We start from the raw sequence: 16,831 nt of genomic DNA on the forward strand, positions 1-16,831 counted from the left end.
TTCTGCTCCAAACTGCTGGGTTCTGCATTAAGTCCTTGTGCTTCTGGGGCTGTGGCCGTGCTGGAGAGCCGCTCGTGGGGGGCAACTGGTGGCCTCGGTAGGGCGTGAAGGACGGACCGGAACGCCCCCCTTCCCATGAGGTTTTAGTCGCCCCCACACCCCCGGCTCATACCTGCTGTCCACAAGGCTCCCATGTGGCCGCCACCTTTCTTTCCAGAGGGAGGAGGGCGGAAGGGACCAACACCCTTTCCCCTCTGGCAGACTTGATGGCCTGGGTTAACACATAGCCCGTTCACTTTTCTGCTCCAAGCTGCTGGGTTATGCATTAAGTCCTTGTGTTTCTGGGGCTGTGGCCGTGCTCAAAGCTTAACTATGATTTTCAGAGAGAAACGTTAGGTGGTTTACTTCCCATGGATCACTTTGTATATAGAGAGATGTTGCGCGGCCGCATAAGCGGCCGCGCGGTTTTGAGGAAAAGTCCTAGTTCCTGCATACTCGAGCTGTGCTTGTAGAGGTTTCTGGTCACCGGGGTTCCATCTGGGGGAGGCGGGATGCAGTACCTACCCCATCTCGGACTTCCTGATGATCTCGGCTCTTTTTGGAAACTGTTTTTTTTTTTTCCTTCGGGATCTGTGGATCCCACCCTCCATGTTGTTCTTCTCTTCGGCTGAATGCTGTCAAGATGGCGCTGGGGGGCAGGCTGTGGGCGTGACTTCCGGAATCTGAGGTTACCTGGGAGGTGTAGTCCCGGCAAAGTCCTAGTTCCCGCATACTCGAGCTGTGCTTGTAGAGGTTTCTGGTCACCGGGGTTCCATCTGGGGGAGGCGGGATGCGGTACCTACCCCATCTCGGACTTCCCGATGATCTCGGCTCTTTTTGGAAACTGTTTTTTTTTTTCCCTTCGGGATCTGTGGATCCCGCCCTCCATGTTGTTCTTCTCTTCGGCTGAATGCTCGGGGTGGGGAATTCTAAACAATAATGGTGCATCTTTTGTCAAAATAATGAATGTAACCAATGTAGAGAAGAGCAGTGGAAATCATCTGCCTCACAGGCATTGGGAGGGGTGGGGGGGCATTTGGGGTTCTTGGTGGTGAGAAATGAGTACTGGTGAAGGGAGAGTTGTTTGATCATTGTATGACAGACTTAAACCTGAAAGCTTTGTAACTTTTCTCACAGTGATTCAATAAATAAATATAAGAAGAAAAAGAAAATAAATAAAACTATGAAAAAAAAAGGTAAGGTGGAGTTCATGCCCAAATTAATCAGTTAATCAGTGGCTGAATAAATAGCAGTACTCCTACATAAGAAGAAAGAAATGAAGGGAAAAAGAACACGTGAAAGGGAAGTAATGGGGAAACAAGGGTCAGGGCTCTGGTTATACTGGCGATGTGGAATAGTGGTATGGCTATATACCGAAGTACAGACTCAACAACATGGAAGACATAAAATCTAAACTACAAGCACCAAACTTTGAAATGTGCCTGGCAAGGTGGCAGACTGGTGTGGGATTAGGGATTGGCTGGGCAGGAGCATGGGAAAACTGATGGAGAGAAGTAGACACTGGTGGTGGGATTGGAATTGGAATATTAGAATGTTAGAATATTATATGCCTAAGACTTAATTTTGTAAATCATGGTTCTTTAATTTAAAACAATTTCTTTAAAAAGATGTGTCAAACATCATTATCTATGCTTTACAAACCTCACTGAATTTCACAATAATATTAGTAAGTAGGTACTAAAAATACTTCTTTTAATTTAATTTTTATGGTGCCAGGGATCAAACCTTTGTCTCATATATGCCAGGCTTGTAATTTGTAAACATCTGTTGGATAACATTGGGTTGTCCTTCCTATTCCCAAGGAGATTGAGGTTTATTGAGTCACTCCCACAACAGTGCCCCAGAGGCACACCCAATTCTATGAAGTACTAATAATCCTGTATTGTTTTTCTCTTTCCTTTATGTCATTTGCAAGGTTTATTTAGCAATGTCCTTTTTGTATAGACACAGGAAGACAGTTCATGCTATGCTTTGCAACATAGGAGTTAATTGACTCCAAAATAATATTTATTCTTGGGCATCCATGTTTACTTGACTCAGTTGCCCTTAGTTCCTAGCACCCCAAAAGAAGGGGCCAAGTTAGGTACTGGATTGACCCAGGGCAAGCTGTTAGCTATCCTGGCATCGAAATGGGCCAGGCCAAGTGCCATAATACTTAATTATAAGTTAAGAACATGGTCATGGACAAACTCTGTCATGACCCCAAAAGAAGTAACTGAATAAGGACTCTGATAGGGTTAGCAAAGATTAACCTGGCCTGAGGACTGTGGTCTGGAATATATGGTTAGAATTCCCCAGGAAGAGCCAACCTAAAACTTAATATATATCTTACTGTGTTCATACAAAATGACTAGAAATATTATAAGAAGCAAATTTACTATGATTGTTTAAATAGATTACTAGCTAAGGAAAGAAGAAAACAATGCACCTTAAATGAAATCCCGCCTTGATCAGATCTCCTAGTAATCTGGAGTGCTGAACCCTCAGATGAGATTTTTGTCCTTGAGTTAATCTCCTGAAGGAGTGGCTTTACATCTGTTTGTTGTTATAATAATGTTTGATCCCACCTTTGTGTATCCCCACCCTTCATGATTTCTATATAAGTATGCTATAAGGGGTAAGAGGGGACTATGAGACTATGACCAGACGAGGAAGAATAGAATGAAGTAGAGAACTTTGAGGTCTATGAGGAGACTAGAATGATGGAACTATGATGACTGGGTCTACGACCAAAACTAAGATTAGGACTCCACTGTGAGGGGAGAGATAGGACTATGCTAGGGAAGAGAGAAATAAACTGTTTACGGACCATCCTGGAGCCCGGACCCAGTTTCTCTGTTACCCCAGTCCTTTGTCCATCATCCTTCATTGCAGTCATCTGGCCTGGGGAGGCAGCTCTCGGCCACCAAATGCTTGAGACATGCATGCCCCCACACTTTTTCTCTTGGAAACTCATAGCCACTTCCATTTTACAGAGAGAAAATGAAGGTATAGAGAGTTATGTGCTTGGGAAATGACAGCATGGGGATTCTCATGCAGCCAGTCAGGTTTCAGAGTTTTGTACCTAATCACTACCTAGACCACCTCAACCACGCCCACAAAGATTCATCTAGAAGCATAGTTTACATGAACTCTTGGGGTTTCATATAGTGATCGCAGTTTGAGAAAATATGAGAAAGTAGAAAAAAGAGAACATGACCAAATCAGTGGGAGGAGGATAGCATAGCAGAGGAATAGCACAGGGCCTTGGAATCTGCCTGCCTGACAAATAAGCATATGGTCACAGTTTCAAATTCCTGCTGTTCCACATGTACTAAGCATGGTTCTGAGAGCTCAGCTATTTAACTTTAGTGGTTCTGCTGTGATTTCTGGTGCTGCAAGGAATTTTTAGCTGAACCTCAGTCAGGTGTGCACTACAACTAAAGGAGTTCAATCTTGATCAAGTACCCTTAAAAGATGTGAGCATAGTGATCAGTAAGTGTGATTCTCAGTGAGCACGTGAGTGAATTCTTCAGTGATCCCTTTTCAGCACCACGACTATAACATGTGTGCCTCTACTAAGAGTGCAAGTATACAATTACAACCAGAGGAGTGCAAATGTCAGTGAGCACTATGACTATGAGTGATACATAACAACCTGATGTGTGACCCCTGGGGAGTATCACAGCTGAAAATGTGCAACCACCACAGACAGGTGTGTGTAAAACTCCCTGGTCACCACAACTATAATAGTAAAAAATAAAAGAGGGAGGGATATAAAAGAATGACGATTTAAAAAAATTAAGTGGACTCTGATGAAAGGACTGATGTTGGAACACTGTATGCCTTAAACTTAGTCATGAATAAATTTATAATTTTGTCATTTAGGTGACTCAATTAAAAAGCAACAACCACTGTGGGCAACATTAGAATTTTCTTCTAATGAAGACTCAACTTTCAATGCAGGAGATAGTAGAGTAGATAGAGTGCTTGACCTGCATGTGGTCAACCTAGGTTCAATCCTTGGCACTGTCAGGTGCCATGAGTCCTACCAAGAGTGATCCCTGAACACAGAGCCAGGAGTAAGCCTTGAGCACTGCCAGGTGTGACCCCCCTAAACAAAATAAGCAAACAAAAAGAATTTCCCTTTAATGGCTTATGCTTTTGTTTTTGGTTTGGGGGTCATATCTAGCAGTGCTCAGGGTTTACTCGTGGGTCTGTGCTCAGGGATCACTCCGGCATGGCTTAGGGAACCATATGGAGTACAAGGAATTTAACAAACCAGGTAGGCCACGAGCAAGGCACCTTATATGCTTTACTATCTCTCCAACCCTATTTATTTCTGGATTTTATTTTGGAACTGTGATTTATAGCACTATTAATAAATTTTAATATATATAAATATATATAAAAATATAAAAATATATTTATATATAAATATAAATATATGCTGTTTTCGACACTGGAGAAGAACTGTTCCTTGGAACATGTGATAAAAGAGGCGTCGGTGGTGTCGGTATCCTTGTCAACACAAACTTAGTCACAAGCATTGATTCATTTGAATGCCTAACAACCCGAATCGGACGATTACACTTGAATAAATGTGGCTCACTACCGGCAGTTTCTATCTTTGTTGTCTACGCACCAACATCCAGTTATGGTGAAAAAGAAACTGAGAAATTCTACATGGAGCTGGAGAAATTCTATAAAGAAGATCACACCTTCTACAAGATCATTGTTGGTGATTTTAATGCCAAGATAGGACCAAGAAGATCAGTCGATGAACTCCACATCGGAACCCATGGCCTGGAATGGAACGAACAAGGTGACAGACTGTCTGAGTTCATCATGTCAACCAAAACCTTCCATGGTAACTCACAATTCCAAAAGGCTGAATCTAAACGTTGGACATGGGAGTCTCCCGATGGACGGTTCCACAATGAAATAGACCACATCATATTCAATCGGCGGTTTTGCCTAACCGATGTTGCTGTTGTCCCAAAATTCCAAACGGGATCAGACCACCGTCTTCTTCGTGCAAAATTCTACCTCACAGAACGAGGAGAAAAGAATGCAAGGTTTAAGAAGAAGACTCCCAGAACAACCACCAACTGGGAACTCTTTGGCTCTGTTGCAGCAACATGGGAAGATGCCGTCATTGACAACATTGATGAGGAATACGATCGAATGATTCAGCACCTCCATGATTGTGCAAGGAATGCCAAGAGAGAGATAACCACAAAAAACCGTCTTTCTTCGAACACTCTTGAACTTATTCGCCAACGTGGCGTGGCACGTGCCTCAGGCAACCACAAGCAAACGTCCGAACTGGCAAAACAGTGCAGAAAAGCCATCAAGGATGACCTCAAAAACAGGAGAGCAGCAGTACTGGTAGATGCAGCAGAAGCTGGGAAAAACATTCGTAATGCCCGCCTGTCCTTCACCAACTACAAAACCAAGATGACTGCCCTCCGACATCATGATGGATCTATCACATCTTCCAGAAGGGCAATGGAGAAGATTATTCATGAATTCTACTCAGATCTCTTTAATAGCCACATCCACTTGCCCACATACCACATACCACATGATGGATATGTCGTTCCCAATGTTCTCCCTTCCGAAATCCAACATGCCATCTCGTCGGTAAAGAAACAAAAAGCACCTGGCCCAGACAAGATCAGACCTGAACACCTGAAGAACTTACCATCAGTACTCATCAATACATTAGCTCGACTCTTCACACGCTACCTGTCTGAATGCAAGGTTCCATCCCAATGGAAAACCAGCAAGACTGTACTACTATACAAGAAAGGAGACATCCACGACATTGGCAACTATCGCCCAATCTGCCTATTGTCTGTCATCTACAAACTATTCACTCGAGTCATCCTGAATAGGATTAGCAGAACACTAGATGAAGGACAACCATGTGAACAAGCTGGATTCCGAAAAGGATTCAGTACCATCGACCATATCCACACAATAACCAAGCTCATTGAGGTATCTCGGGAGTTCAAGATGCCGCTCTGTCTAACGTTCATTGATTTAAAGAAGGCCTTTGATTCTGTTGAGACGGAAGCGGTCATGGAAGCCCTAGCCAATCAGGGCGTACAAACTCAATACATCAGGATCCTTCGTGAGCTCTATTGCGGATTCACTACCAAGATCTCACCATTCTACAAAGAAGTAATCATCCATATCAAGAGAGGGGTTCGGCAGGGTGATACCATTTCACCAAAACTCTTCAGTGCCACCCTCGAGAACATCATGCGACGACTAGAATGGGAAAACATGGGAGTGAAGATAGATGGTCGGCAACTACACCACCTCCGCTTTGCTGATGACATCGTTCTAATAACACCAAACATCAGCCAAGCAGCACAAATGCTTGCGGACTTTGACCGTGAGTGTGGAAAGGTTGGACTACAGCTGAATCTTACGAAGACAATGTTTATGAGAAACAGCCTTGTTCCTGACGCTCCATTCGCTCTCAACGGAACCACCATCTCCGAATGCAACAGTTATATATACTTAGGTCGAGAAATCAACATGATGAATGACCTGGCACCTGAGTTACGCAGGAGGAAGAGAGCGGCTTGGAATGCCTTCAAGAGCATTGAAGAAATAACTAAAAGGACAAAGAACCTCCAACTACGAGCACATCTCTTTGATTCCACTATTCTTCCTGCATTAACATATGCCTCAGAGACCTGGACCCTACGAAAACAGGATGAGAACACTATTCGGGTCTCTCAAAGAGGAATCGAAAGAACTATGCTTGGAATATCACGATTCACTCAAATGAGAGATAGAATCCGGAGTTCTGATCTTCGTCAACGCTCAAGAATCAGAGACGCTGTCTCATTTGCCAAGACATCAAAAATCAGATGGGCTGGACATGTAATGAGGTTTACAGACAACCGCTGGACTAGAGCCATTACTGATTGGATTCCACGAGACATCAAAAGATCACGTGGACGCCCACCTATAAGATGGTCAGACTTCTTCGTCAAGACCCTAAATGATCGGTTTGAGGCTCTACATGTTCCTAAAACGAACAGATACCATTGGGCTACGCTAGCACGCAACCGTGATGAATGGAGACGTTACTGGCACCCGCTCGAATAAATCGATGAATAACGGGGATTAAGTGATTAAGTGAAGTGATATATAAATAAAATATATAAAAAATCTTGCCCCTTTTTCTTGCTGTGCTTTTTCTCCAGTCTCTTAATCCTCCCTTTCCCACTGTTATTTCAATTGCGTGTGGGAGTGTGTCTGTGTGTGTTTGTGTGTAGGGGGTGTTTTGGATGGGTCTACATTCCATTTTTACTTAAAGAACTGTCATTTACAAAATAATTTGATAGTTGAGCTTTAGACAGATAATATTTCAACACTAATTTCACCACCAGTGTCAAGTTCCCCTCAAAAGTGTTCCCACATATCTCTCCCTATAGCCACGCCCCACCCCATCACCACTTGTCAATTTGACAGGCACATTACAAAAGTTCCAGTGGTTGCAGCTAAGGTCTCATGTTTTCAGTTTTGTTGAGGTGTGTTTTGGATATATGGCTATACCACTCACCCATATCACCAGTATATTTGAAGCCCTGATGCCTTTTCACCATTACATCCTGTTCTCTTAATCCCCCTTGATTTCTTCCCTTCTCTGTCCTCCTCTCTAAACACTGGAATTAAGGTTATCCAGGCATTCCCCCATTACAACAATACATTTTATCATCTAGTATTCTATATACCACAGATAAGTGAGTTCATCTTGTATTTTTCTTCTTCTGCCTTACTTCACTCAACATGTTATTTTCCACTTCCAACCACACTTTAATGGCTTATGCTTTTGTTTTTGGTTTGGGGGTCATATCTAGCAGTGCTCAGGGTTTACTCGTGGGTCTGTGCTCAGGGATCACTCCTGGCATGGCTCAGGGAACCATATGGAGTACAAGGAATTTAACAAACCAGGTAGACCACGAGCAAGCAGTAAATCACATGATTTCATTTTTCCTTGGATCAGTATAATATCGATTGTGTATAGATAACACATTTTAATCATCTGTTCATCTGTCTTTGATTCCATGTATTAGCTATAGTAATGAATGGAACAGTGAATACTGGTGTAATTAGGCCCTTTTGAGAAAGTCTTTTCATATCCTGGAGGTAGATGCCCCAAAGTGGAATTGTAGGGTCATATATGTCAGTTCAATTCTAACTTTACTGAGGACTCTCCATACTGTTTCCCACAGAGGTTGTACCAGACAACATCCCCATCAGCAGTAGATGAGAGTTCTATTTCACCACATCCCCGGCAACACAGACGGTTGCTACTAATTTTGCTATGTGCCATTCTCACTTGTGTGACATGGTATCTCATTAATGTCTTCATTTGGATTTATCTGATGGTAAGTGATGCTGAACATTTTTCCATATGCCTACTGGCTACCCGCCTGTCTTCCTCTGAGAAGTATCTATTCATTTCCTTTCCCCATTTTTTTGACAAGTATTTTGAATTTTTTCTTGATCTTTGTGAGTACTTTATATATCCTGGATATTAGACCTTTATCTGATGTGTTGAATACAAATATTTTCCCATTCAGTTAGCTTTTAGTTTTATCCTGTTTCTTTTGCCATTCAACAGCTCTTTAATTTTATGTAGTCCCATTTGTTTATTTTTTGTTGCCTTTGCCAGTGTTATCAGATGATTGAAGATGCCTCTGAGATGAAAATTTTGAAGCACTCTGCCTGTATTTTCCTCAGTGTACTTTATAGTTTCTGGCTGGATGCCAAGGTCTTTGATTCACTCTGGATCCACATTAGTATGAGGTGAAAGGTATGGATCAAACTTTAATTTCTTTCATGTAGTTATCCAGTTTTCCCAGCACTATTTGTTGAACATGCTATCTTTAGTACATTTCATGTTCTCAGCTCCCTTATAGAAAATTAACTGTTCTTATATATGGGGGGTTGTCATTGGGTATTCAATTCTGACCCATTGATCAGAGGACCTTATTTTATTCCATAATCATGCAGTTTTGATCACTGTCACTTTATAATACAGTTACAAATTAGGTAATGAAATGCCTCCCTATTTTTTATTTTTCAGCATGGCTTTGGTTATTCATGGTCCTATTTCCAAATAAACCTAATTATTGACTATTCTAGATCCTGGAAGAATATCGTCTGAATTTGGATAGAGATTGCATTGAATTTGTATAATAGTGTCGGTGGTAAAGCCATATTAATATTGATTTGTCCAATCCATGAGCATGAGATATTTTTCCATTTCTTAAGTTCTGCTTTATCTCTTTCTTAATTTAAAGTTATCATGGTATAGATCTCCCATGTCTTTTGTTTAAGCTAATCCCTTCATGTCTTTGGACACTATTTAAAATGGGACAGACTTCCTGATCATATTCTCCTCTGATTCATTCTTTGTATATAAGAATCCTATTGATTTTTATGTACTGATTTTGTAGCCAGAAACTTTGAGTTTTTATTTTCCAATTTAATCCCTTTGATTTATCTTTCTTGCCTGATTGTTGTACCCAGGACTTCTAACACTACATTGAGTAAAATTGGGGAGAGTGGACATCCTTGACTCATACCTGATCTCAGAATGAATGCTTTTATTTATTTCACCATTAAGGATGATACTGACTCTGTGATTGTTATAGATGGCCATTGTTATCTTGAGGAAGCTTTCTTTCACTTGCTTTATTGAGATTTTTTATCATGAATGGATGTTAGATATTGTCAAAGGCTTTCTCCACATATAAATTTATATGATAATATAATTTTTATCTTTCCTGTTATGTTGATGTTAATTGATTTGTATATGTTGAACCATCCTTGCATCCCTAAGATCAATCATACTTGATCGCTGTGTTATTTTATATATATATATTATTGGTGGGTCTTCATTCTCAGTTGTAATGTGTTGGGAATCACCTTGACACACAGTGCTGCTAGGGACTAGGGCTCCAACTCAGTGACAAGGGGGAGTTCTAGAGATCCAACTTCAGGGCAGGTATTCTGCCATGTCCTCACGTCCCCGGGATCCCAGGGCTAAACTTTGGGTTGGGTCTATTTTAAAACTATGATTTTTATTGTTTGGTTTACAATACTATTTATAATGGCTCTTCGTGAACATAATTCCAACAACATTGATATCTCTCATATATGGGTTTTGTTTTCATAAGAGAAAGGAGGACGTGGTGAATCATGAGGTGGAGCTACCTTCTTTACTAAAGCAATGCATTTCATACTTATTTCCCAACTGCTCCCCTTTCCCTGAAAATGATTTCATTTGCATCCAACATGAACTGGAGTTAAGTTGATCTTAGAAGTACCTGGGGTTGCAGTGGGACGAAGTGCAGCCTGGTTCCCTTTGAGAAGTCTTTCATTTTCACCTACTTGTTTTAATAGGGCTACCTAGGTCAACTGAGCTCTATTCTCCTCTCTCTCTTCTTATTTTGCATGTGTGTGGCTAAATTGGGGCTGGAGGGATAGCACAGTGGTAGGGCATTTGCCTTGCACGCAGCCAACATGGCCGACCCGAGTTCGATTCCTCCGCCCCTCTCGGAGAGCCCAGCAAGCTACCGAGAGTATCTCTCCCGCACGGCAGAGCCTGGCAAGCTACCTGTGAAGTATTCGATATGCCAAACACAGTAACAACAAAGTCTCCAATGGAGACGTTACTGGGTCCGCTCAAGCAAATCGATGAACAAAGGGAGGACAGTGACAGTGGCTAAATGTAGTTTGAGATAAGAAGGAAGTATATGATACTACTGAATAATTGTTTATCTGGAGGCATCTCAGATGCTGACTACTTCCATGGAGGAAATCTGAAATCATCCATGTGAGTACTACTAGCCCTGGCCAGCCCTGAATTGAATAACTGCACATGTTCCAGTGCATTTGCTGCTAAGTATTAAATGTTCAAAATAAATAAGTACTAGATATTATTTTTTTTGTTTGGGGGCTACACTCAGAAGTACTTGGGGTATTGAGCTCAGGTCTCTATGTAAGGCATGTGGATCTAGCCCTTTGATTTATCTTCCTGGGCCCCCACATACAATTATTGATATTCACTGTACCACTAACTCCTGTTGGTCCTTGACTTGCTCAAGCAAGCACCAGTAACGTCTCCTTTGTGAGACTTGTTACTGTTTTTGTCATATCTAATACGTCATGGGAGCTTGCCAGGCTCCGCAATGCAGGTGGGATACTCTTGGTACCTTGCAGGGCTCTCCGAGAGGGACGGAGGAATCAAACCCAGGTTGGCTGCCTGCAAGGCAAACACCCTACCCACTGTGCTATCGCTCCAGCCCAGATATCCTTTAAAGAGACATAAATGTTTCTCTGTTTGGGGGACTCACCTTGTAGTGCTCAGGGATCACTCCTGGATGGGTTCAGGGGACTATATGTGGTGCCAGGGATTGAACTGGGTTTAGTTGCATGCAAGGCAAGCTCCCAACTCTCTGTACTCTCTCTCAGGTTCCTGTTTCTCTTCAAGGATACATACCCGAGGAATCAGGGAGATGACTTAAAGGCCTGGAGCACATGTTTTGTATGTGGGAGACCCGGGTTCCATCCTTAGCACCATATGATCCCCTGAGTATTGCTGGGGAGCAACCCTGAAGCACTGCACCAGAAGTAGATCCCAGAACTCTGCTTGGTGTGGACCCTAAAGCAAACATAGAACTTTATAGATTCAATAGCACTGCACTGTCCTCCCATTATTCATCGATTTGCTCGAGCGGGCCCAGTAATGTCTCCATCGTGAGACTTGTTGATACTGTTTTTGGCACATTGAATACGTCATGGGTAGCTTGCCAGGCTTTGCCGTGCAGGTGAGATTCTCTTAGTAGCTCAGTAGTAGTATAGATTCAATAGTGAGAAATAAACAACCCCCCTTTGCATATATATTAGGCCATTATTTTATTTTGCTTTCACTCCACCAAATGTTGTCTTTAGCATTTATATAGCTGACTTCACAATGGATGAATCACAAATGTGTGATGTATGAATGGTCACAGTTCTGACTGCAGAGTTTACCTTTAGGAAAGCTTCCACTGGCTTATTTGTCAAAGGCACATGCAGTCATCAGGCAGGATGAGGAGTTTGATGTTGTTAAGGCCTTCACCTCCAGGAGAAAACTGGGAAGCAGTTTGTTTTGTTTTGGACCAATATCCAGTGGTGCTCAGGGATCACTCCTGTCAGTGCTCCAGGGACCATATGATTTTCCAGAGATTGAAAGTGTTTTTGATCATTCAAGGCAAGTGCCTTACAGTATTCTCTCCAGTCCTGAAGCAGTGAAATTTTAAAAAACAATTAAAAAATGTTGAGGGCTCACACTTGGCAGTGTTGGGCAGGGAAGTGGGTGGTGCCATGAGGTACCAAGCATCAAATCCTGGAATCAAATCTATGTACTCTACCATATATCCACTCCACCCCACGCAGTGATTACATAAAGTTACAAGACATGGAATGAGCCACGTAGATCAGAAATCGGCTCAGGGTCAGAAAGATTTGTGTGTGTGCAGTGACTTAGAGCATGTATTGCAAGCATATGGTAGTAAGTTCAAATCCCCAGTGCCAAGTGCAATTCTGGCAGTTCTGCTGTCTGAGATCCCAAGTGCTAAAGGCATGATCTGGCCACACCATTATCAGGTGTGCATAAACAATACAGGGGAAGGTACAACCTCAGGTGAGCACTTCAACCATAACCACACCACAACATGTTGGTGCCTTTACCGAGAATGCAAACATTTGGTGAGCACTGTGGCTGAAAGTGTTTGCACTGGAACATGATGTGCAAACGCCGTCCAATATTACAGCCAGTCATCACAGAAACAAGAAACAACAGATGGCGAATGGGGGGAAGGATCAAAGAAGAATTAAAAAATTAAAAACAGCTGAGAGGGAAACTTGGCTGGAAATGTTTTCTATCAGAAGAATGAAGGATCCTGAGCAAAAGTTTTCTGGATGAAAGATGTCCATTTGAGGGGCTGGGGAGATAGCTCAACAGGTGAGCACATGCTTTACAAGCAGAAGGCCCAGGTTTTATCACCAGCAATTCAGGATCACCCAAGCATGACCATGAGTGACCACCAAGCATGACGCTAGAAACATCACCCAAACACTACTGGGTGTGGCCTTTAAACCAAAAATAAATTCATTTTGAGTCTAACACAAAAGGATAAGAGGATATGAATCAAGCTATAGATAAGCTCTCGCTCATAGGCAGCATTAAAAGACACACACAAGATATTAACAAAGGTCTACAGGCAACAAAATGGGAGAACTGATCCATACAATTGAGTTGGAGTGTGGTCTTAGGAGGGGAGGTAGGTCAACTGGTTATGGGTTGGAATTATGTATACAAGAAACCATTATTAGTACTATTGTAAATCACAGAATCTTAATTTAAAAATATTTAAAAATAATAATGTTAGCCTGACTTTATATGTTTTCCCTTTATCTATATGCAGTGACTGACTAAAATGCTTGAAGTTCATATACTGATTGAAATGAAGATGTTAATTTTTTGTTTCTTTTGGGGCCACACCTGTCAGTGCTCAGGGCTTATTCCTGGCTCTGTTCACACCACTCTGTTCATACCACTCTGTTCACTCCTGGCAGGGCTCAGGGGAACGTATGTGGGATTGAGGACTGAACCCAGGTCAGACGCATGTAGCCAAGTGGCTCTCCTGCTGTACTCTCTTTCTGGCCCTGATGATGTCAGTTTGCAAGCTCCTGTTTTAAAATGCAGCCAATAGACTTCCTTAACACACAATTGCTAGCTCCTACCCACCACCCAGACTATTCACACCATGTCCTTCACAAAAGTTCTATTCCCCACTGGTAAGGTTCTGTTTATATCTAAGCACATTTCATTCCCTCTGACTTGTTATTAGTACAAGTCTTCAGATGATCTTTTTGGTATGACTCTGTCTTATCACCTGCAACCACAGATCCTCTAGGGATGCTGCATCTGTCCACACTGCCTTGCACAAATAAAGGCTCTAGAAATAGCTGCTTGTCCAAACTGGCTTTCTTTTCTTGACACTGATCATTGACTCTGTGCCAGGCACTTTTTGATTCTGGAGAAACAGGTGGGAAATCAGACTATTCTTAGAGAACTTAACTTTTCTAGTACAAATATGCCAAAAATGGACCTCTTTTAGTCTCTCTAGAAAGTTTCAGACTTTGCAGTAGACCAGTTGAAATAGAATAGCATAAAAGAAATGAAACACCTGAAGACTGTGAATATGGATACCTCAGTCTTTCTTTTGATTTGGTGTCATCTATTTCCCTACATGTCATCGGAGGTTTATAGCTACTGGGAGAATTAGATAACAGATAAAAATCATGTTAGAGGGACTTTCAATCTAATAAAAAATATCTATGAAACCCACACTTCCATACTTAAAGGTGGAATACTGAAAACTTTCTCCCAAAGATCAATAGCAACATATGGATGTCTGCTTATGTGATTCTATTCAATATTCTATTAGCAGTTCTAACTAGGTACAAAGACAATGAAATTTAAAAAGACCCCCAAATCAGAAAAGAAGAAGTAAAACTCTTTTCTTTTCAGATGACATAATATCATATGGAAAATTTAAAATGGACAAAAATCTATTAAAGTGACTAAAGGACTGGAGAGATAGGACAGTGGGGCGGATGCTTGACTTGCATTCAGCCAACCTGTGTTCAATCCCCAGCACCACCTAAGTTCCCACTGAGCCTTCTAGGTGTAAACTCAAAGCACCGCTGGGTGTGGTACAAAAACTAAAGTAACTAAATGGAGTCAGCAAGGTTTCAGATACAAGACCAATATACAAAACCAGTGGAGTCTCTATAAACTATCAATGAACAATCTAAAAGTTAAATTTAAAAAACTATCTTAAAAATAATAAAACACAGAAGAATAAATTAAACAAATGTGCATGTATTTACAACAAAAAGTATAAAACATTGTTCAAAGAAAAAGAAGACCCAAATTAATGAAAAATAAAGCAAAACACCTTGTTTATGGATTGGAACACTTAAACTGGCAATATTCTCTTAATTGAGCAAATCTTACTAAAATTACAGCTACATTTTTCAGTTTTCAGAAATTTAAAATCTGATTCTAAAGTTCTTGTGGAAATGCAGGGAATCCAGAATATTTAATCTTGCAAAAGAACTAAATTGTAGCATCTTCACTTCCTAATGGAAAAGCTTACCACAAAACCACACTAAACAAGACAATGTGGTAGTGATTAAAGGACAGACATAAGGATCACTGGAATATAACTCAGTCTATTATAAACTAAAATATTTATGGTTAATTTTTATAAGAATGTCAAAATAATTAAATGGGAGAAAAAATAGCTTTTCAACAAATGGGACAGGAGAGCCACATACGAAAAAAGGAATTTTAACGCCTACCTTATAGTAAAATAAGCACGAACGAATCAAATAATTAAAAGAGTTAAAACTATAAAACTCAAAGACAATGTAAGTGAAGAGCTCCATAAACTTAGGTAAGGCAAAGTCTTCTTAGAGACAACATCAAAGTGTAAATGACAAAAGAAAATATAAACTGGACTTCATCAAAATGAAAAAAAAAATTGTGCTTCAAAGAATGGTATCACAAAAATGAAAAGGCAATCCACAGAATAGGAAAAAATATAAGGAAATCACCTATTCAAAAAATGGACTTATATCTAGAATATACAATGAACTCTTATAATAATAGACAATTTTTAAATAAAGAATCAGAATAGACATTTCATATTTGCTTTGCAACCAAATGGCATGTGTTGTAAGAGTCTGTTTATATAGAATGTCCATAGCAGGAAAATTCATAGAGATGTAAAGTAGATGATTGGTTATCTTGGGCTAGGAGTGATAAAATGTTAAAATAAATTGCTGTGATGTCAACTATGAATGTACAAAGAAACCACTGAATCATGCATTTTAAATGGCTGAATTATTTGGTATGTGAATTACTGAAGAGAACAAAGGTCACTGAAGATAAAAATGTATGTTAGAAGCTTTTCTTGTGGGATTGAACTCAGACCCTCACAAATGCAAGGCAAATGATTTTACTGCTGAGGTATATCCATGGCTCCAGGAAAAAACTTAAATTCCATACACAGAAACAAAACTCTCAAGAATTTAGTCACAACTTCAATCTAAAGCCAAAGAAACACAGACATACTTTTGGTTAGATTATGACCATTATTTAGTCAGGGACTAGGAAAAAAGCATTTATTGTAATGGGAACCAGGAAAAAAAGAACTATTAGTGGAAAACTCCCAAGATAGGCGAACATCCTCTTAAACCCATTCCCACCTCCAACCAACTTTTATTCTATTAATTTCCCATTGTCCATCAGTTGTTGTAGTAGTATTGGTGTAGTAGAAAGAGACTGAGATTGACAGTAGCTCAACATTTTGTAGAACTAGAAGCCTGAACTGTAACTGATTAGATATTTGGGAATTTATAGAATTCTTATAAATTTCACAGGTTCTGCATTTCAGATAAAACTAGTATTTGTAAAACAAAGCTTGGGCCAGCTGGGAATGTAGCTTAGAGTGCTAAGAGGGGCATGCCTCGCTTATGTGAGAACCTATGTTCAATTCTCAGGACTACATGTACACATACACACACATACTCACACACACAGATTGAATTGTAATTATGGTGAAAAATTCAGTTTATTCATTAACCAATGAGTCAATTCTAGTTTTAAGATGATGTGTTGGTCAAAGTTCTGAGGCTG

This window comes from Sorex fumeus, unplaced genomic scaffold (genome assembly GCF_029834395.1).
Source record: "Sorex fumeus unplaced genomic scaffold, SorFum_2.1 ptg000058l, whole genome shotgun sequence".
NCBI classification, from domain to species: domain Eukaryota; kingdom Metazoa; phylum Chordata; class Mammalia; order Eulipotyphla; family Soricidae; genus Sorex; species Sorex fumeus.